The sequence below is a fragment of the Pelodiscus sinensis genome, chromosome 9 (genome assembly GCF_052426305.1).
Source record: "Pelodiscus sinensis isolate ZL-2025 chromosome 9, ASM5242630v1, whole genome shotgun sequence".
NCBI classification, from domain to species: Eukaryota; Metazoa; Chordata; order Testudines; family Trionychidae; genus Pelodiscus; species Pelodiscus sinensis.
Window position 1 is genome coordinate 55,102,371 of NC_143060.1, and position 23,707 is coordinate 55,126,077.

The following is a 23,707-nucleotide window of genomic DNA, read 5'->3' on the forward strand; positions in this document are numbered from 1 at the left end:
GACCGGAGGATCCTGACCAGGGCACAGATGAGGAGCCGCCACACCAGCAGGACCCCCAAGCAGTCCCAGGAGAGGAGTCAGCAGGGTCGTCCAGAGAGGCCACACCATGTAAGTGCCGTCACTGTTCCCTTCCCGCAGAAACCTGTGCATGTGCGAGGACGTGCCATTCCACCCCTGGGCAGGTGGCTCCAGCTGCCTGCCACACAGGGGCCGTGGCCTGATAGCCACATGTGTGTCTAAAGAGACCTGACATGCTCCTGACCCCGGGGTGGGACACAGCAGGATGCCCTCCCTTCACAAGCTCCAACATCTCCCCTCCACCTCACCTACACTATACACAGCACAGGGGAATGGGTGGGGTCTCTGTGCATCACAGCAGCTCTGACGATTCAGGGCACGGTCCTTCTCAACTTGCAGAGGGGGACTGGGCTTCACCCACTGTGTCCCCAGGGGTGAACTGACCACTTCTCTTCTTTCTCCACAGCCACATCAGCTGCGCACTACCCCACTTGGGACATGCTCCCGCACCCGAGGGCTCCACAGGATGACCACAACACGGCAGGGTTACCGAGAGCAGCACCTGGGGGCCCTGCGAGCCCTGACCCACATCATGGAGCAGTGGGCACAGGAAGAACGGGAGTTCTGGAGGAGCTGATTGCCCAGGGTCGTGCCATGTGTACCCATCTGCGGACCCTGGTGAAGAGCATGCTGCCTTGTGCCGCTCCAGCACCTGCTGCCCCCCAGCTACCGTTCCTCCTTCCACTTCTTCTCCCCCTCCCACCTCTCCCACCACAACCTCCTCAAACTCCTCACCCTCCGCCTCAACCTCCACACCCTCCTCCCCATCCCCCCAAGGACACCGAGGCCTCCGCACCTGCCATGCTGGTAGACATGTGGCCGGACGAGACCTCCACCCCTGAGCTTCCCCTCCCCCTTCCTTCCCTTGCTTCCCCCTTCCAGCTCCCTCCTCCCAGCTTTCCCCCTCCTCTCTCCCACCCTCTCTCCTCCCGTCTCCCACCTCCTTTTCCCAGTCTCCCCACAGAGGTTCTTCCCCCCCTGCCGTTTTGTTAAATAAACAGAGTTTCTATTTTTGAAAAAAAGTGTATTTTATTTGACATCAGGAAGGGGGGGCTAGGGAGGAGTAAGTGGAAGGACAAGAGGGAGGAATGGGGCACAAGCCCCCAGTGAGGCAGACCAGGGAGGCTGTTAGTGCTCCTTGGGGCGGAAGCTCTCCCGCAGGGCCCCCTGGATACCAACAGTCCCCCGATGGACCTCCCAGATGGCAGCCTGCAGCAAGTGCAGCTGGGCTGATGGCAATGATTCCACGAGACGCACCGGCATGCCCTGGGGCAGCTCTGGCTCCATGTGGCCGAGTTCTGTGGTGTCCTGAGTGCAGGCACTCTGGGCACTCCAAGACAGGACTGCTTTGCTGTCCCTCATCGAGGTAGACAAGCAAGCAGTGAACCCTGAGAACTGTCTGTCCGGGGTGAGGGTAGGGTCCCTTTAAGCACGGAGCTCAGTTAGCCTCAGGCAGCAGTCCCACACACTAAGTCCTAACCTGATGCCCTGCCAGCACTGATTCCGGCCAGCCTTAACTTCGGTTCAGGGTCCACTCATTGTGGACGCCCTATTTTGAAATAGCAAAACACTATTTTGAAATAGTTTTTGTGTATAGATGCGTTATTTCGAATTAACTATTTTGAATTAAGTTAACTAGAATTAAAGCTGTTGTGTAGACATATCGTCACTTCCAGCTTTTCCCAGTCAGAAGCCCTATTCCAGCAAATTACATAAAAACATGCTAAATTTAGAAGTCACATTGACTTTATGAATCAAAGCCAAAATTTGAAAAATAAGCCAGGATAGTCAGATAGTTATTGTCTGCCACCAGCACAAATGCCAGACTGTGACAATGAAGCTACGCCCACATTAGGATTGTAACCTGTTTGCATAGGGTCTACATGCCTCCTGAAACACTTCTTTCTTGTTTCACAGGTACCTCTGTTTACTGTGTGTTGGAAGCCTGTAAGGTAGTTACAAAATTAAATACAGCATTAACACCACAGACTATTACTAGAGAACAGCATCATGATTTTCCCCAGATTTAATACTTCACATTTCAATTATTTTCTCATCTGACAATTTCAAAGCGGATTAGAAGTAATAAAGAATTAAGTCTAACAGCTTACTACATATGGGCAAACTAACACATGGAGAGATTATGTCTGCTACCTATCATCTCACAGCAAGACAACTGCTTTAACTGCCAGCCAATGTCCCTATATATACATAGAGCAGATGGGTTTCCCATTCTTCAAAACACCCTACCTATTTAAAAACTCCAGGTCAGATCTAGTTTACATGTTTCTCGTCTTATTTTCTAATTCCATTATAAGATACAATTCTACTGAGTTATCTGCTGAATTTGTCACAGACCATATTTTCCTTCTCATACACACTTGTGTTAATGAGATTATAAGTCTCATATATGATTTCTGTACCCCAGTGTTCCCTCTAAGGTGAGCAGCAGCAGAGTTTCACTGGTGATTCATCAGCTCCGCCCAGACAGAGGCTCAGGGCTCAATGCAGGGAGCTAACTGACTAGGCGGGGCTGCTTAGAGGAAACACTGACCCCAAGGTTTTCACGACTGAGCTCCAGTTTGGTTTTTGAAGCTTCTAGACCCGTGGTCACCAACCAGTAGATCGTGAGCTACCGGTAGATCTCAGGGGCTCTAAGAGTAGCTCTTGAGCCCTCTCTGAACTGCGCGCCTGCGCAGTACATTTACATTAGATTTCCTCATTTGAGGAGCTGCTACTCACTGAGCAACAACACAGGTGAGTAGCTGCGAGGAATGGTGGGAGCTGGGAGGTTGGGAGGGCTGAAACACCCCAGCCAGCTGACTGTGGCTTTCACAGCTGGAGCTAGGCGCAGCCTCCCTGGGCTGAGCGCAGGGCAGCTGGGCTGGAGGGAAGAGAAGCAGCTGCCCGGCCAGCTGGCCATGGCGCTCAGCCAGGGTGCACCACGCTCCACGTGGGCTGGCACAGAGGAGAAGCTGCCTGGCCTGCTGTCTGTGGCGTTCAGCCCAAAGGAGGCTGAACTGCGCTCCAGCTGATTGGGCGGCTTCCCCTCTGCGCCTGCCCATGTGGAGTTTGGTGGCACCCTGGCTGAGCACCATGGCCAGCTGGCTGGGCAGCCGCTTTTCTTCGCTCCAGCTCAGCTGCCCTGCGGTCAGTCTGGAGGGAGCGCGGGTCGGAGGCTTCCCTCCGTGGCTGGTGTAGGGAACTCCCTGCCCCCAACCTTGTTCCCTCTCCTCTGTCCCAAACTTGTTCCCCGCCTTCCTGGCCCTGTTCCCTCTCCCTTGCCCCCCCGACCCCGCTGCAGAAACCTGCCCCCCCCCTGCAGAAACCAGTTCCTTCTGGCACCCTGTCTCCTACTACAGAAACCTGTCCCCCTGCTCCCCTCTGCAGAAACCTGTCCCCCCCCCCCCCATTACCCTGTCCCCTGCTGCAGAAACCTGTCCTGGCACCCTGCCCCCTCTCCCCTGCCCCCACTGGCACCCTGTTCCCTGCACCAGAACCTACCAGCACTCCTCCCCAGTACTGTGTCCCCTGCTCCCAAATGACTTTTCTATGGGTCAGTAACCCCTGACTCAAGGCAGGTTCCCTGCCATTCTTATAAATAAAGACAATGCAGAAATTTTTTGTGGTTAACATAGTATTCTATTTAAAAATGAAGCCTGGCCAACAAACCCCTAGTTGGGGCCAAGCCCCCATCTGGCCACAACCACTCCTGCACTCCCCCTTCCCCAGACCCTAGATCTGAGCCTATCAAACACTGGAACCTCCTGCCTTCAGCCCCTCACATACCCCAACCCAAATTCCTGCACCCTCACATTTGTAAGCCTGTGGCTTGCTGGTATCCCAACACTGCCCAGCCTGGAGCCCCCTCCCCGAGCCAGTGTCCCCTTCTCCACCTCCTCCTGCATCCAGATTTCCTCCCAGAGCTTGCACCTCTCACCCCTTCCCCCACCCAAATCCCTCATTCCCACCCCAGAGCCTACACATCCTGTCTCAACACAGCAAGGGTCCAGCTAGACTGCAGGAGTTTTTCAGGATTCTGGAGATATCCCAGAAAAACTCTTCTGCATCCAGGGTTGCGTTTGTTCTTCTGCTTTTTTAGTGGAAGAGCAAACAGGCTCTTTTGGTCACCCCTATATTCCTCTTTCCACAAGGAATAAGGTGGCTTCCAAAAGAAGGGTTTTTTTTCCTGACATTTGGTCCAGTGTAGACAGGCCATATGTTGGAAAAACCTCTTCCTACAGAAGAATAAAAAAAAAGCAACAGCAGTATAAGGATTGGGGATAGCAAGTGATGGAGAGGAGGAAAATAGAGAGAGCGGGGCTTTAAGGAAGGGGTGGGGCTTCAAGGAAGGGGCAGGGCGGTAGATCTTGGCTTAGTCTGTCATTTAAAAAGTGATCTTGGGTGTAAAAAGGTTGGAGACCTCTGTTCTAGACCCTGCTCCAGTATCGTCCTCCTGCAGCCTGTAGATACAGGTATTTGATAGATAAGGCACTGGCATCAGTTAAAGCAATAATGTAATTTACCCTACAAGGCATGCAATATGATAGCTAGCTAAATAAGGCACAAGGCCTAAAGCAACTAACCAGGCGTACCACTAGATTATAAACTATTGCAAGATGGAATGCTGTATTGACTAAAACACTCACAGGTTACTATACCAGTGAGGGATGTTAAGTTAGGAACACCAGCAGATGTCCGAACACATTAGTGACATGGTAATTACATTAAGCTGATAATCACGTATGTCATTAATTGTCTAATAATATACCTGAAAAGGACACTCTAGTGTTAGCAGGGTTAAGAAACGCAAACAAGGAAAGGGGGATGAAACCCTTACTGAATATGCATTAGGCATAATGGTGTCAGGGTAACTACTATAACACTAACAATTGTATCCTGACCTGAATGTGTTGGAAGGGGTCAGCAGGACAAGCACCAGTGATGGTCATAAGGAAGATGATGATAGCAAGCCAACACTTCAGGTTGTTCTGACAGGGATATGTGAGTACATGGCTGCTCAGACACACATTTTGTATTATCTCTCTGCATCCTGCTGGGTTGGAGTGTTTGTGACTTTGTATTTGTGATAGGAAAAATCTTTTTTTGTGCAATAAAACTAAGTGCACATGAGAGAGCACATGAGTACAATTCTTGAGGTTCATATACATAATAGAGATGGTGATCTTGTAGTTGCAGATGGATCTTTTCGGATTAGTCCTGAGATATTAAGTCAATGTCTGTTATAAAGATGATGATCTCCTCAGCTCCACGAGCATCCAAGCAAATGAGATAAAAAAGCCTCTTGTCCAAAGAGACTTTATACCTAGTTGGCCAGAGAGAACATAATAGGTTTTTGAAGTAATCAGGTCTGCCAACAGGAGGGTGAAGGGAAGCAGGTACCCTGGGACCTGTCAATTCATAAGGACCCAGGGCTTCCCGCTGCCACTGCCACTACTGCAAGAGCAGTGAAGGTTGGAACCCCAGAAACTTTAAATTACCACTGGAGTGCCACAAAGTGCATTCCAGGCAGCTCTGAGGGCTGGCTGGAGAGGTTGGGACCACGGCACTTTCTGGACAGTGCTGAGGGCTGGCTGCTGCCAGCCCCCTCCCTTCTGCCCAAGGATCTGCTCCTTGTGGTAGTGCAAGCCACTCCTCACCCCCAACCTTGCCCAAAGGCCTGTCAAGTCTGTTGTGCCCCCTGGATGTAACCTTCTGTCTCCCAAATATTGTGGCAATTAGCACAAGTTAATTTATCCATTAAATAGTTCACATGCTGTTTACCACAACTTTTAAATAGACATATATACAATACTATTGCTTCAATCAAGTTCTATTATAAATTCTAATATTCCCTTCTGGTCTTGAATCAAAGCTACTCTAACACAAAAGGATTGTTTGCTCACATCACAAGATCTACTAGATTCTACTAATCTAACAATGCAAATTTGCTTTTCAAAAAATTTACACATCTCCAAATAAGTCATTAAAGGTAGACCCTGGATCAGTCTGCCTATGAGTAGGTTAACCCTTTCTTCCCATGTGCCACAGTTTAATCAGATATCTAATATTTCAATCAAATAATGTCCTTCCAGGATTTTTTCCTGGCTGCACCATTCCCTTTACTGTAATATCTCTAGCAAATCAGATCACATAAAAAGTCTACATCTGTATTTTGCTTTTTCTCCAAAGGTTATGGAAAGCATATTTGCCTACAGTTATTAAGAGATGTGACACCCTATAAGAAAGCATGATTTATTCTTAAGGTGAATGAATTTAAGCACTTCATTGCACCGTGACCTCTTCTGACAAAAAATTACTACATGACCTTAAGAGGGGAGCCCAAAGCCTGAGCCCACTCAAACCCTGCAACCTGGTGAAAGAAGCTTTACTGTGGCTATGTCTACACTATGGGGGGGTTTTCCGGGATACCAGAGGTATCCCGGAAAAACTCCACTGTATCCAGGGAATGCATCTGTTTTTCTGCTTTTTTCTGTGGAAGAGCAGAAACATGCTCTTTCAAAAGCCTGTCTTCCCCCTTCCACGAGGAAGAAGGGCTCTTCCAAAAGAGAAGGCTTTTCCGAAATTTGGCTCCGTGTAGACGGGTTTTGTAATTATCAGTTCATAAGGGCCTCAGAACTACGATGAGTACTGTACTTAAGTCTTTTATACAGTCTTCGATCTTGGTCTCATGTTAACAAGCAGACAACGTTCCTTTCTTTCCTCAGGGCACAGCTACAAAGGGCTAGATTTTTGCATAACTCGGAGAGGGAAATTTGCATTTTCCGCCCCCAGGTTTAACTTTTTTTTGTTCCAGAAGTCCATTCTTATCTGATACATTCTTCAGGATAGTCCTTTGACCCTCCAGCATTTCATATCTGAGATTTCTTCCCCTCACTCTAGAGGTTGCATACAATCATGACCCACTGAACATAAATCATGCGTTTGTAACTCTTCTGCTGGGTAGGCCCGGCAGCAACCAGGGCCGGGTTCAATATCTAGGGGTTCATCTCACAGAGAACTGGCTCAATCCCCCACCCAGTAGCCTGGGAAATTCCCCTGGGTGCCTCTGAGAAGCAATGCTTCCCCACTTGCAAGCACAGAGTCTGAGTGTAGAAAAGAAACTTTTAATGACAGAGAGAGAAGTCACATGGCATTATCTTGGGAAAATACCACAACAGAGTTCATAGCCCCCCCTTCCCCATGAGTAACTGTCCCAGCTCAAAAAGGATTGAGCAATGTCTTTTGCCTATCAGGCTCACTAGTCCACCAAGGTAAGGGTTCCATTCACTTACTGAAACTTTCTCCGTACCCCACTTCAGATGCCCCACTTACAGCTCAGTCCAGTCAGTGCAGACCCTGACTATCCTCGTTGAGCCTGAAGCTAGGCCACCTTTGAGCTGCGCTTGTAGTCTGCCAGTTGTTCCCGCCAGCTGTTCCGCTGACCGTCTGCCACCACTCATACCGGCCACCTGCTGGTCATTCCCACCAGCCACTTTACTGGCTGCAATGGATCAGGCTCCTGGCCAAACCAGTGATTTCAGCTCTTAGTGATTTCAACTCTTTAGCCACCACCTAGGCTAGCAAAAGATTCCAGCTTCCACTGGACTAGCAAAAAGACTCCTCATGGAATCTGCTTTAGGTCTGTCCTTAAAACGAGGTGGAAAGGGGTGGGTTGAGCCAGTCTTACAGCTCACACCTGGCAAGCATGAAGCAGGCCGACTCAGTCCTCAAACCCCCCCCCCCCCAACTCAGTTTACTCAACTCTGGCAGGGGGGAGCTTGTTCCTCTGAGACCTCTTACAATGATGGTGTCTCTTCTATAAGCACTGGTGTCATATTTTACAGTTCCTACATTTAGGGGTAGCATGATTTGTGACCCCCAAAACAGCCCCAAATTAGTTACAATACACCACATTCCATTCCAACACTGATTCTCCATCAGCTCTGGCTGAATTGGATTTACATAACCACACCTCGGATTCCTTCCCCCTCCTGGCATGAGCTATATTTACATATCAACAGTTAACAGTTAATTATCTTGCAGAGCTAGACAATTGGAGTGAGCACCCCCACCCCCGAGGCAGCTCTCTCCTTCTAGCTGGCTGACAGCAAACAGCAATTCAGCCCCTGCTTACACATTTAATACAATGGACCCCCAAAATTCTTAAACTTCATTCAATAAGGTTTCCCAAGAATATAGTCAGAAATAGGCATAACCCTTTACTGGGCAATGGATTTCAAAATTTGTGTGAAGGGAAGTTCAAGAAATGTCCAGAGAAAGACGGGGTAATGAATTAAGTTACACATATTTAAAAAGTATACAATGGGATTTTCAGAAGCTTGGCTTAATAATACTCTCAGTGAGAATAATGGAATATTTACCAGACTTTAATAGAAACATTTTGTCTCTGCTACGTGCTTTTGAAATGTCAATCCACCTTCTCAATTTCTGGAAAGTGACATTTTAGAAGATAAACATTTCATCTGAAGGAGAGAGTAGTTACTCAAAGTTGAATCCTTCCCTAGCAAATGGCTCATGAGAATGACATCATTAAAGCATGAAAAACTTAAACAACAAATAGTCATTAAAACATGTCAGTTTCATAGCCAACAGCACATAAAGGAGTGACATGGCCTGCATCAGACCCAGATCCAGATCTTTAAGTGCCCTAAACTAACCTGACAAATTAGGTATCCATTTTGCATTTGAGTGAATTGCAAGGGGCCTTTTAGAGCAAGATAGTGATGTTCAAAACCATGACCTTCAATACTATAGGACCAGTGCTTTAATCACTCAGTCTCATCAAGAATATTATTGCATGTTTGCAAGCAACAGATCCTCATCCTGCAAAGATTTATGAAAATTCTCATATTTATGCACGAGTAGTTCCAGTGAAGTCAACAGTATGACTCACATGCATAAAGTTAAACACTTACGTGTGTGTTTGCAGAAATGCTCCCAGACAATTAACGCTAAAAAGAGCTGGTTAAAAATTTTCACACGGAATATTTTTTTAATTGGAAATTCCATTTTATTAAAATAGTCACTTCCCATATGAACAGATCAATTCCCATTCTTTTCAATTTTGGAGAAAAGAGAAAAAGTGCTTCAATTCAGCCACTTTTTTTAATTGAACAATTCAAATATAGTCCATAACAATTGTTTTAAAGTTTATTTTATGTTATTAAAAATTACATGATCAAAAATAAAATGTTTCAACTGAAATCAAGTTTTTTGGAAATTTTATTCTGAGCGAAGTTTTAAATAAATTAGTTTTGTTCCTCAAGAAATGGAGATTCCTGTCCTAAACCTTAGCATTTGAGCAATGTAATAGACAGTAATATAGAAAAATACATTTACAATGTAGTGTAAATCTGAAGTAACAACATTCCAATTCTCTGGTCTTCCATGGAAGACTAGAGAATCAGAATGTTGTTACTTGCATTCTCATTGTTTATTTTTAAGACTGTGGGTAAAATTCTAACCTTTGTTATATTAGTTTAGAGGCAGTCCTTGACAGTGCCACAAAGGGTTCTTACAACATTTCTGAATTGATATCCTGATTTGACTTACAATGCTGATTTCAACTTTATGGCTCTCAGTTCTCTAATGGAGTGGATTGCAGTTCCAAGTTATGATTTTGATGCATTTTTTTCAGAGCCAATTGTGTCATAAGTCCCAGAACTGCCTGAATGTCCCTTAGGAATAGTCATTGAACTGATACCAGAGTCTTCCCCTTTGTCAGAACCCAGAGATCCATCTCAGTCTACTCTGAATCTTGTACCAACCTAGAAGGGTTATTGTTAGAACAAATACATTAATGAACACCTCATACAAATCTGTGAATTTACATTAGTCTATTTACCTGGTTGTTCAATCCTTCATATGTGACTAATTTATGGACTCCTTAACCATATCTGAGTTGCTAAATTTATAGGTATTAGCTGCTGCAAACTGTAATGTTATTTTGTTTTGTTTGCTTTAGGATGAAAGTTGTGCACCTAAATAACTCTTTCATTTTTCTAATGAGGTAATTACAGAAGCTAGAACATTACAGCCAAAGCTAGCCAAGCAAAGTACATTAATCATTTTTGGCTGTATGCTTATTTAAATTGTAAGACTATGGGAGACTGCATGAGATCCCACTGGAGGTCACAAGATGCTAAAACTATTCCAAACAGCAAAGAGAAAAGAAGCATTACTTTTAACTAATTTAAGGCTTTCAGTAGTGTGTATGTAAATATGGAGGAACATGTTCCTCTATTATAGACTCATTACAGATATGAAACAGCAGTGCTATCAAAATAAAAATCTCCAATGGGAAACCATAGAAAAGGCTAATGGCCATAGCAATGTGTTTAGTCTATTGATAGTTTAATAACTTAGGGTATGTCTACACTATCACCCTAGTTTGAACTAGGGTGGTAATGTAGGCAACCGGAGTTGCAAATGAAGCCCGGGATTTGAATTTCCCGGGCTTCATTTCCATAAAGCTGGGCACTGCCATTTTTAAATGTCCGCTAGTGCGGACTCCGTGCCGCGCGGCTACACGTGGCACGGACTAGGTAGTTCGGACTAGGCTTCCTAGTCCGAACTACCATTACTTAAAATACCGTTACCGTTATTTAAAAATGGTGGTGCCCGGCTTTATGCAAATGAAGCCTGGGAAATTCAAATTCCGGGCTTCATTTGCAAATCCGGTTGCCTACATTAACCACTCTAGTTCGAACTAGGGTGGTAGTGTAGACATATCCTCAGTGCTTAAGAATCCACAAATAAGGAAAAAAGGTTGCTAATGGGTGATGGACAATTACCAGAAGACTTTTGAGAATTAGGATAAAATTCATTTACAGCTTTAAGGCCATGTCTACCTTAAAAATGATCTGCTGGTACAGAATTTTGAACCAATATAGCAAGCCATCACCAGAAATAAGTGGTGCTTTTTCAAACAGTACAGCATCTACAACAGAGATTTCTGCCATTACAACTATGTCTGTCAGGGTACATCTAGACCAGTGGTCTCCAACCTTTTTACGCCCAAGATCACTTTTTAAATGACAGAACAAGCCAAGATCTACCACCCCACCCTTTCCTTGAAGCCCCACCCTCTCTATTCTCCTCCTCTCCATCACTTGCTATCCCCAACCCTTATACTGCTGCTTTTTTTTCCAGTTCTTCTGTAGAAAGAGGTTTTTCCAACATTTGGCCCGTCTAGACTGGACCAAATGTCAGAAAAAACCCTTCTTTTGGAAGCTCCCTTATTCCTCGTGGAAAGAGGAATATAGGGATGACCAAAAGAGCATGTTTGCTCTTCCACTAAAAAAAGCGAAAGAACAAATGCATCCCTGGATGCAGAAGAGTTTTTCTGGGATATCTCCGGAATCCTGAAAAACTCCTGCAGTCTAGCTGGACCCTTGCTGTGTTGAGACAGGATGTGTAGGCTCTGGGGTGGGAATGAGGGATTTGGGTGTGGGAAAAGATGAGAGGTGCAAGCTCTGGGAGGAATCTGGATGCAGGAGGAGGTGGAGAAGGGGATGCTGGCTCGAGGAGGGGGCTTCAGGCCAGGCAGTGTTGGGGTCAGATGTAGGGTTGGGGTACTAAGCAAGCAACAGGCTTGTGGATGTGAGGATTCAGGAATTTGGGTTGAGGTATGTACGGGCCTGAGGACAGGGGGTTCCAGTGTATGATTGAAGGTCTGAGTGAAGGGGGAGTGCAGGAGTGTTACGATGCTGTGGTTAGATGGGGGCTTGGCCCCAATTGGCGATTTGTTGGCCAGGCTTCATTTTTAAATAAAATACTATGTCAAACACAAAAAGTTTCTGCATTGTCTTTATTTATGAAACAGGCAGGTAACCTTTTCTGAGTTAGGGGTCACTGACCAACAGAAGTCAGTTAGGGCTACACAAGTGAGATGCAAAAAAAAAACCCCACATCCTCCTCCAACCCCCGTTTCTCCCTTCAGCCTCACTAATGTGGCCCCAACTGAGCTGGTGGGAGCAGGAGACATGGTACTGGGGGAGGGTGCCAGTGGGTGCTAGATCAGGGGACATGCAGGTGCAGGAGCAGGGTGCAAGTGGGGGCAGGGTTTTGTGGCTGGGGGCAGGGGAGAGGGAACAGGGTGCCAGGAGAGCAGGGGACAGGGTTCTGTGGCAGAGGACAGGGTGCCAGTGGGGGCAGAGAGTCTCCTGCACCCGCCTCCTCTCAGGATTCCCCCCGCCCAGAGGAGGGAAGCCATGTTGCATGCATAGTCCGGGTCCGACTCCCTCCTCCCATGGAGCAGGGATGCTCCTGTTGTACGCCCCCTCAGGGCCCAACTCCTCCCTCCCACAGAGAAGGGAAGTCCCAGTGCATGGTTGTCAGGACTCATCCGGTAAGTTCCCAGCATGCCACAGACCTGGGGCAAGGAAGCAGCCAGTACATTTCCGGAACCCCCGGAAGTGAAGCGCAGATGCAGAACTTCCATCCACCCCGTGGGAGCTGCCCCTACCTTCATTGTCGCTGGATGTAGGTAGTAGGGCTTCTTGGGAGTGGGAGGAAATGAGGTGCCTGGATCACCCTGCTATCAACTGGTCGATCGCGATCGTCTCGTTGGTGTCCACGGGTCTAGACTACAAGCATCTTTCAAAAGAGGCTTTTTTGAAAGAATCTTTTGAAAAAGCCTCTTTCAAAAGAGAGCATCTAGACTGCAACCACTTCTTTCGAAAAAGCAAGCCGCTTTTTCGAAAGAGATGACCCAGGCAGTCTGGATTTTCTCTTTCGAAAAAGCCCTGTTCGTGTTCAATAGCACCGTTTTTCAAAAGAGCACTTTCAAAAAAAGGCGTTATTCCTCATAAAATTAGATTTTCCATGGTCGAAAAAACTGCAGCGTTCTTTCAATTTAATTTCAAAAGAAAACAGCAGCAGTCTAGACGCAGGTGACGTTTTTTCGAAAAAAGGCCACTTTTTTCGGAAAAAACCCTGTAGTCTAGATACCCCCCTCCCCAGAGTTCACACTTCTTCATACCTAGATCTGCAGATGTAGCTATGTTGGAAGATGTCTGTAGTGTAGACCTGGCCTAAATCAATTGAGGCCAATGTAACTCCTGCTGCTAATTTTACTGTTAATTCAATTTAATTCAATTATAGGAAATATAGGCATGCAGTAAATATACAAGTATTTATACTTATCAGTATTTATACTTATCAGTATTTATACTTATCAGTATTTAAGGAACCAGCTGATAAGTATTTTATACAAGAAACAGAAAAACATCAAGGCTACGTCTACACTGGCCCCTTTTCCGGAAGGGGCATGTAAATTTCACTAGTCGTCGTAGGGAAATCCGCGGGGGATTTAAATATCCCCCGCGGCATTTAAATAAAAATGTCCGCCGCTTTTTTCCGGCTTTTAAAAAAGCCGGAAAAGAGCGTCTAGACTGGCCCCGATCCTCCGGAAAAAGTGCCCTTTTCCGGAGGCTCTTATTCCTACTTCAAAGTAGGAATAAGAGCCTCCGGAAAAGGGCAGTTTTCCGGAGGATCGGGGCCAGTCTAGACGCTCTTTTCCGGCTTTTTTAAAAGCCGGAAAAAAGCGGCGGACATTTTTATTTAAATGCCGCGGGGGATATTTAAATCCCCCGCGGATTTCCCTACGACGACTGCTGAAATTTACATGCCCCTTCCGGAAAAGGGGCCAGTGTAGACGTAGCCCAAGAATGGCATTTCTAACTTAGAGAGTCTCATCTCAAGACAAAAGCGGCGAGGAGTCCTGTGGCACCTTATAGACTAACTGAAGTGTAGGAGCATAAGCTTTTGTGGGCAAAGACCCACTTCGTCAGATGCATGTCTTAACACGGCTACCCCTCTGATACTTGATCTCAAGACAAACATCCACACTGACTAACACCTTGCAAGACTTTTGTTCCACAGGACAAGAAATCTACTAAACACACTTCTCTTCCCTACAACAAAGAAAAGGCAATATATTTTCTAAACTGCTCCACACCATAGGCTACAACAGCAACTACCTCAACCCACCAGATACTATTGTTAACCTCTCCAGCTATAAACTCAATCCAGCAGAAGAGTCATTATGGATAAGGCCGATTATAACCAGGAGGCAACCAGATAACTCTCCAACGCCAAATTTTACAAACCTCTCTCCTCTGATCCCACCTCGGAATGCCAAAAGAAACTACACTGTCTCCTTAAAAGCCTCCCTACAGCTACTTGGGAACAAATCCACACAGAAACACCTTCTGACCCCTGACCAGGATTATCTGCTTCCCAAAATCCATAAGCCTGGACACCCCGGACGTCCCCCGACACCCCGGACGTCCCATCATCTCTGGTATCGGCACACTCACTACTGCTTTATCCAGCTATGTAGACTCTCTTCTCAAACCCTACGCAACCAACACACCCAGCTATCTCCGAGATACTACTGACTTCCTAAGAAAACTACAAAACATTGATAACCTCATCGATCCTATATGAAGATGGATTACAAGCAATCAGAAACACTATCTCAGAGGACACCACTGCCAATCTGATAGCAGACCTATGTAACTTTGTTCTCACCCACAATTATTTCCAGTTTGAGAACAACTTATACCTCCAGATCAGCAGCTCAGTCATGGGTACCTGCATGGCCCCACAGTATGCTAATATCTTTATGGCTTACCTAGAACAACGTTTCCTCAACTCCCGTCCCCTTTAACTCCTTCTCTACTTACACTACATCAATGACATCTTTATGATCTGGACGCATGGCCAAGAAACACTGGAGACATTCCACAGAGATTTTAACAACCTACACCCCACCATCAATCTCAGCCTGGACCACTCTACACGGGAGATCCATTTCCTGGACACCACAGTACAAATCAGCAATGGAAAATTAGACACCACTCTCTACAGAAAACCCACTGACTCATACAGTTACCTACACACTTCCAGCTCCCATCCAGAACACACCATACGATCCATCATCTATAGCCAAGCCCTTCAATACAACCGCATCTGCTCTAATCCCACTGACAGAGACCAGAAACTTCAGGATCTCTACCAAGCATTTATAATCCTCAACTACCCACCTGGAGAAATAAAAAAGCAAATTGAAAGAGCCAGACGAATACCTAGAAACCATCTACTTCAAGACAGACCCAAGAAAACCAACAATAGAACACCACTTGTCATCACCTACAGCCCCCAACTTAAACCTGTCCAACACATTATCAATAAACTACAGCCTATACTGGAACAGGATACTAAACTCCATAGTCTCCTATAGACAACCACCTAACCACAAGATGATTCTTACCAACAACCACAGGACATACCACACTAATACCAACCCTGGTACTTTCCCTTGCAACAAACCCCGTTGCTAGCTTTACTATTAAGTGCTATCCAGTTTGTTATAGTACAAAACACAGAGTAGGGGATACTTGGAGATGTGTCAAGACTTGGGTGTTGGCAGGGAACACTCTGCTGATACTATTATTGGACCTAACCAAGTGAGTTATAAGATCAAGAACATATATTCCTGCGCATCCAGAAATATAATTTATGCTATTATGTGCCGAAAGTGTCTGTCTGCTATGTACTTTGGACAAACATCTCAGACACTTCACCAAAGGATCAATGCCCACAAAACAGATATTAGACAGGATCACAAAGAAAAAACAGTTTCTTGCCATTTCAACCAGAAAGGACATTGTTTCAACGACTTGATTACCTACATCCTGCTTCAAAGGCCTTTTAAGACTACACTTGAAAGAGAATCCTCTGAACTGTCATTCATGCTTAAATTCGACACTTTACGCCTAAGTTTGAATAAAGACTCTAATTATCTTACCCATTACAAAGATAGCTTCCCCAATTATCACCTCTAATATCATTAGCTCACAGACATTTACCTCCCCCCATCTCCCTTCTGTTCTGAAATTTGATTTGTCCTTTTCACATGTTCATTTTTTTAATTGTATCCTTTGGTATATATGGTTGTGACTATTTTCTTCCACTATTTGATCCGAGGAAGTGGGTCTGGCCCACGAAAGCTCATCACCTAATAAACCATCTTGTTAGTCTTTAAAGTGCTACATAGTCCTGTTTTTTGTTTCACCTTGTAATAACATATCCCACCATGTGCTCTTTTAAACCATCAACCAATACCTCTATTGCCCTCTCCATTTGATCCAAAATGTAGCCACTTGTCCATTGTTCAGACCATGTATGTCATGCATTCTTTGGATCCTTCTTTTTGCTCCTTCATTGCCTTCACATTAGGGGATGTTCCAGTCATCTTCAATCAATTCCTGCCTTTTCCCTGCCAACACGCAAGTCTTGACACATCCCCAAGTATCCCCTACTCTGTGATTTGTACTATAACAAACTGGATAGCACTTAATAGTAAAATAGTGGAACCTACCAAATCAGTTAATTAGAATGAATGTTCCAGAGTAGGTTACTGCCTTACAGTTGCAATAAAGAATCATGATAAGATTATAATGTTATTCTGGGAATAAAACTAAGAACAATTCCATTATTTTGAACTGGATGCATCCTGAATTCCCCCTCGGGTTGTCATCTTCCCATATTCTGATGAACTCCCATTGCAGATAATAGAACTAAACAAATTTCTGCCATTTTTATGATCGCCATGAAAACAAGTTTGTATTGATAATTTTTGTTCCCCTTAGTGTCACTTTCAGTAATGGAAAGTGAATTTTGAATTTGCAAGTTAGAATTAGGTTGCCAAGTTAAAAACTCTAAGACTTATGTTCATCCACCAGGGCACAGATATGCCATGTTCAAAACAACATCTCTGATCTTTAGTATGTAGAGTCTAGAGTTAACTTCTTACCCACAATTCATAGGCTCAGAATTTTGTGCACACAATACATTGAATAATTTTGAATAGCAAATAAAAGTCTTAACCTACTCACTAATCCTTCGTAAAGAGAAAATTATGAGAAATTGAAATAAGTCATTCACTGTGAATTATTTACTCAATACTAAATAGAAATTTAAGAGATTATGTATGAAATAAAAGTCTAATTCTTTATTAGAAAGGAAGTCTTAAACTTGGATTTGTATGTGTTTCACTTTTCCATTGGGGAAAAAAATGAGAGTTTTGTATGTTCAAAGTCACAAAGTAGAATAAAAAACTCAAAATGGCATTGAAATGCCTTATTTACAAAAACATTTTGACCCAGATTTCAATTTATATTTCTTCTATTTTCAAGATAACAGAAAAAAAGCTCCAAAATTTTAGGGTTACAAACTATGAGCCTGGACTTCTCAGAAGTCATGTGCTCCAACCCCCTAAAGCTATGTCTATACTGCGCTGTTTTGTGCAAGAAATATGAAAGGTGAATGGTACAGTGAGGACTTTGGCCCAATTATGGAAAGTAGCTGAATGGTCTAGTGCAGTGTTTCACTCTGCGGAATCACTCTCAGAAACACATTAACTTGTCACCCCAGTTTGTTTATTTACCGGCACCACGGCCACGGAGCCTCACAGCTCCCATTGGCTCTGTTTCATCCTTTACAGCCAAGGGGAGCCACGGGAAATGGTGGCCCGGACCACACTCCTTCCCGCGGCTACCCTCAGCTGCAAAGGATGAAACGGAGCCAATGGAAAATGTGAGGCTCCGTGGCTGCGGCACCAATAAACAAACAAACCGGGTGGCCAGTTAATGTGTTCCTGAGTGATTCCACAGAACGCTTTCAGAAACACTGGTCTGGTGCATATAGACAGTTTCCATACAACTATGTTCAGTTACATTTCAGTGACTTTTTCTCTGATGCATTCCTGACAGATGCCTGCAATCTCTTAGGTTTGGAATCTTGCTAGCTAGAATTTCTTTAAATATTTCTGCTAGGGACCTGTTTACTGTAACACAGAGTATAAGTCTATAATTTCACCAGAGAAAGATTAGAGTTTTGTTGTTGCTTCAGAGACCTACCTTTCCTGATTCTTGGTATTACTGCCTTCTGCAATTCCCTGTTACAAGGCCCAGAAGCATCATTCCTCTTGGAACTGGCTTCTTTGTTTATAGTAGCAGCAGAAGAGTCACCAACCAAAAATCGTCCATTTCATGCTACAAAAGCTTCAAGAACAAACAGGATTTCAGATCCATGAATCCATCAGTGAATTTAGGTTGTATTATAAAGTAGTAATTACTGTTTCTAAAGTTTCTAGCCCTTATGGTTGCTGGGGGAAAACCTGAAAATGTGAGCAAACCACATCCTGATGCTTTGAGACAAAATACAGATAGAATTCACTTTTTAAAAATGCCTTTTTTATGAGTTGTGTGATTCTAATTTAATATTTGAAATGGTCAGTGCTGATTCCTGTATTAATGTTATGGCCAGAAATGTCCATTATGGTAATCTATTCTGATTTCCTGCATAATACAGACCTATGACTACATCAGCATTCATGTGATGGTTCCAACGTTTTAAATAAATCAATTACTATTCTATGTTCAACACACTAGTTCCTCCCACGATGGACTGTTTACAGTTGTTGATTATATTATCTAGGGACTAATGTATAATACGATAAGTAAGCCAAGAACTCAGATCCCATTGAAGTCATAGGAGTACATAAAGATTAATATCTCACTGGATCAGGCTCGTAGGGTATGCCTTAGTAAAACAGGGATGTAGCAGAGGAGATATAGCCATGCTAGCCTTAGACTAAACATCACAGTCATACTTGTAGTGAAGACATGATGGCATGGGCTTCAGTGACACTTATCAACTTCCATACATAAGTAGACTCCAGAGTGGGCTTGTTAGGGCATGATGAAGTCTGCATTGCCATGTCTTCACCATTGTTATTACCAATGCTGATTAGACACCTGCCCTTATTGGCTACATCTGCACTTGAAGCTAAGGGAGTGATCCAAACTCAGAAGACGTGCTCTAGTTGTCATTACTAAAAAGGACAGCTTGCATGAGTATGTCTACATGAGCTGGAAAATCACAGTCCAATCTCCAAGCATAGATGGTAGCTGCAATGTAAATATATCCTTACATAACACCTATAGGCTACGTCTACACTGGCCCCTTTTCCGGAAGGGGCATGTTAATTTCAGAGGTCGTAATAGGGAAATCCGCGGGGGATTTAAATATCCCCCGCGGCATTTAAATAAAAATGTCCGCCGCTTTTTTCCGGCTTTTAGAAAAGCCGGAAAAGAGCGTCTACACTGGCCCCGATCCTCCGGAAAAAAAGCCTTTTTCTGGAGGATCTTATTCCTACTTCAAAGTAGGAATAAGATCCTCCAGAAAAGGGCTTTTTTCCCAGAGGATCGGGGCCAGTGTAGACGCTCTTTTCCGGCTTTTCTAAAAGCCGGAAAAAAGCGGCGGACATTTTTATTTAAATGCCGCGGGGGATATTTAAATCCCCCGCGGATTTCCCTATTACGACCTCTGAAATTAACATGCCCCTTCCGGAAAAGGGGCCAGTGTAGACGAGCCCACACAGTCCCACAGAACAGTCCATTACAGGAAGGGTATAGTATACATGCATAGATTAAGCAGAGTAAGAGTGTCAATTAAATCATTAAGCATAGCCTATTTCTAATAATAAAAACAAGGGATCACAATCCCTCTCCCACTGAGTTAAAGTTTACTTTGTTAATTTCTGCTGAAGATGATCCAGGCCAATATTCATTAACTAACAATTCACATAGGTAATGAAAATTACTTTCAGTTATAGATAAGTGAGAAATGTAAACAATAATAAAAGCATCTAGTAAGAAAAAACAGCAAGGAGTCCTATGGCACCTTATAGACTAACCGAAGTATTGGAGCATAAGTTTTCATGGGCAAAGACCCACTTCGTCAGATGCATGTAGTGGAAATTTCCAGAGGCAGGTATAAACATGCAGGCCAGAATTAGGCTGGAGATGACGAGGTGGATCCAATCAAGGAGAATGAGGACCACTTCTAGTAGCTGATCTGGAGGTGTGAATTCCACGAGAGGAGAAGCTGCTTTTGTAGTTAGCTAGCCATTCACACTCTGTCTACGTCTACACTGGCATGACTTTCCGGAAATGCTATTAACGGAAAAGTTTTCTGTTAAAAGCATTTTCAGAAAAGCGCGTCTAGATTGGCAGGACGCTTTTCTACAAAAGCACTTTTTGCAGAAAAGCATCCATGGCCAATCTAGACGCGCTTGTCCACAAAAAAGCCCCAATCACCATTTTCGCGATCGGGGCTTTTTTGCGGAAAACAAATCACTGCTGTCTACACTGGCCCTTTTGTGCAAAAGTTTTTCGGAAAAAGACTTTTGCCTGAACGGGAGCAGCATAGTATTTCCGCAAAAGCACTGACAATCTTACATGAGCTCGTCAGTGCTTTTGCGGAAATTCAAGCGGCCGGTGTAGACAGCTGGCAAGTTTTTCCACAAAAGCAGATGATTTTGCAGAAAAACTTGCCAGTCTAGACGCAGGCTCTTTGTTTAATCCTGAGTTGATTGTGTCAAACTTGAAGATGAACTGTAGCTTAGCAGTTTCTCTTTGAAGTCTGAAGCAAATGCTTATCGGATAGTCAAGTTGACTAGTTGCTTCCCCACCTTACTGCCTCTATCAGAGTCAGCAAGGGGGGAGGGAAGATGAAGGAGGCACTTCAAAGAACCAGCACCATGTGTAGCCTGGGACCAAACCTCTGGCTCCACATGGCACTGTCACTTTGAGCCCAAGACTCTCCCACTGATCCTGGGCTCTGTGCAGTGCTGCTAATTTGAAACATTGTGTGGAGCCTGATGCTGGGCTCCCCACAGAATTTCAAAGCAGCAGCACCACATGGAGCCTGGGATCAGTGGGAGAGTTCCCACCTGACCCCAGGCTCCACGTGGCGCTGCCGCTTTGAAACACCATGGAGAGCATGGGGCCAGTGGAAGACTGCCCAGCTGGCCCTGTGCTACCCACAGTACTTTCACCTTTGAAGTGTATCAACAAGCCCTAGGGCATCAACTATTTGATTAGTCAATTACTTGAAATTTAACATCCCTATTTATAGTTTTAGAGAAATGTAAAGGGAAAAACACAAACTCTGAAGGCTGAAAGGACAGGAGTGGGCAAAAAGTGAAGAGGAATCTTTTTTTGTGAAGTCAGAAAGAAGCTAAAGCAGAGGGATAATTCTTAAAGCTCAATGTGAGGGAAGAAACCAGTTGCTGGAAGGAAGTAAAACATTCAAAGAGAATAGTACACTTGGTTTGTCACAAGAGAAATCCAAGTGAAAATTATAATAACTAAAGACGCCAAGTGTGTGTGTCTAGGAAACTATATAGTTAACAAAATAAAACATTCACTAACACTTCTTTGTAAGCTATACAAGAGCAAATACCATTTGCCAAATATTAAGGGCCCACCTTGTGCTGCTTAAAAATCAGAAGAAAAGGAGACCTAAATATGCATTCTCTCTCCATTTCTGTTCTTTGTGATTTAACTAGCTCATCAAACTATAAATCCAGTACTTGATGAGATGAAATCAGTCACAGAGCACCTCAGACACATTTCATAAAGGCAATGGGAATTGGTACTAAACAGCAATGAGAATTCTGTGACAGTACATTGACAGTCCTGTAAAGATCCAATAAATTATTCTAGATTAATAATGGTATAATTAAAAATTGTGAACAAGGAATATCAGTACTATGAGGCAGGTGGAATCAATGCATTTGAGAACAGAATAAAGGAAAAGTATGACAAGAAGTGATAGTATAAAAGGTAATAACCATTTCTGATTCAAATACAGGCCCTGAATTTCAGTGATTCTAAGCATCGTAACCCCAACCACAAAAAATGTGGGGGTTCAGCACTTCTATGGAATTCGGAAGCTGTTAAAAAGAATCAGCCTCCAGAGATAGAACTTTGAGTCCAAGCACATTAGGAGGAAGCATGGGCTACATGTCCTACCTAGAAGCTAGATTCTCTGTGGAAGTAAATTGATGCAACTTCAGTGCAGTGATGCTACCCTGTTTTAATACCAGTTTAGAATTAGACTGAGAATTTGCTCAGCACTTCACAAAAGGCATTTCTCTACATATATTGTTTCTCACATGACAGATCCATTTTTAGGAAAACAGGAAGATAACCCAGCAACAATGTATGCAACTAAAATAAATATACATAGCTGTATCTATACATATTATAGAGTAAGAGGAAAGGCAGTAGAAAGGTCTAATCCACACAATGCACAAAATATTGAAAATAAGATGAAACTGAGGCAGGATGAAAGATAGAAGTTAATTTTAAAAACTTTAAGGATAACACAGAAGCAATTTCTTTTCATAGGACACATCTACACAGCTGGGCTACGCAACTTGAGCTATGTCAGCTGCTTACCTTAAGTCGAAATAGCTTGTTTTAGCTTTTGGCGCTGACTACACAGCAAGAAGTCTGAGGGTATGTCTACACTACAAAGTTAATTTGAATTAACAGATGTTAGTTCGAATTAACTTTAATAGGCGCTACACTAGCGCTCCGCTAGTTCGAATTTAAATCGAACTAGCGGAGCGCTTAGTTCGAATTAGGAAAACCTCATTTTGCGAGAATTAAGCCTAGTTTGAACTAGCTAGTTTGAATTAGGGCTGTGTAGCCCCTTAATTCGAACTAGTGGGAGGCTAGCCCTCCGCAGGTTTCCCTGGTGGCCACTCTAGCCAACACCAGGAAAACTCGTCTGCCCCCCTCCTGGCCCCGGACCCCTTAAAGGGGCACGGGCTGGCTATGGTGCCCGTGTCAGGTGCAAGCCTGCCAGCACCCAGCCAGCAGACCCTGCACCTGGCACGGATAGAGCCACCCACCCGATGCCCCCCAGCCCTCCCCCTCTTCCTGGGACCAGGCTGGCGGCTCCCGGGAGCTTGCCCGGGACCACAAGAGGCGGGCACCCGCCTGGGCTAGTGCAGACATCGTGGACCTCATCCACGATCTCTGCACTAGGCACAGGAAAGCGGCCGGCTAGGGCAGGAGAGCTGCCAGCCTGGCCACCCAGGAGCAGGTGTGCAAGAGAATCAAGGGGGTCCACTGAGACCCCCGACCGTGAGCCCTGAGCTTACAATGTCCGTCCTGGGTCAGACCAAAGGTCCATCTAGCCTAGTAGCCTGTCTGCCGACAGTGGCCAACCCTAGGGACCCTGGAGGGGATGGACCGAAGACAGTGACCAAGCCATTTGTCTCATTCCATCCCTCTCCAGCCTTCCACAAACCTTGGCCAGGGACACCACTCCTACCCCCTGGATAATACCACTCCATGGACCCAACCTCCATGACTTGATCTCACTTCCCTTTAAACTCTGTTCTAGTTCTAGCCTTCACAGACTCCTGCAGCAAGGAGTTCCACAGGTTGACTCTTTGCTTTGTGAAGAACAACTTTTTGTTACTAGTTTGAAGCCTGCTACCCATTCTTTTCCTTTGGTGTCCTCTAGTCCTTCTTTATGGGAACTAATGAAGCACTTTTCTGTATGCACCTTCTACACCCAACTCCTGCTTTTAGAGACCTCTATCCTGTCCGCCCTCCGTCTCCTCTTTTCTAAGCTGAAAAGTCCCAGTCTCTTTAGCCTCTCTTCATATGGGACCTGTTCCCAACCCCTGATTATTTTAGTTGCCCTCCCCTCTCCCAGCCTCTCTCTTCCC

The 23,707-nt window shown here is 44.6% G+C and overlaps 1 long non-coding RNA gene across 1 annotated transcript in view; it reads right to left on the bottom strand.

The window, feature by feature from the left end:
- LOC112544862 (uncharacterized) overlaps nt 1-23,707 on the bottom strand; it is a 42,418-nt gene that overhangs the window by 15,048 nt on the left and 3,663 nt on the right. Inside the window, exon 2 of the long non-coding RNA XR_012906129.2 lies at nt 18,030-18,173. This is a non-coding gene — a long non-coding RNA (uncharacterized LOC112544862). The remainder of the gene's footprint in view (nt 1-18,029; nt 18,174-23,707) is intronic.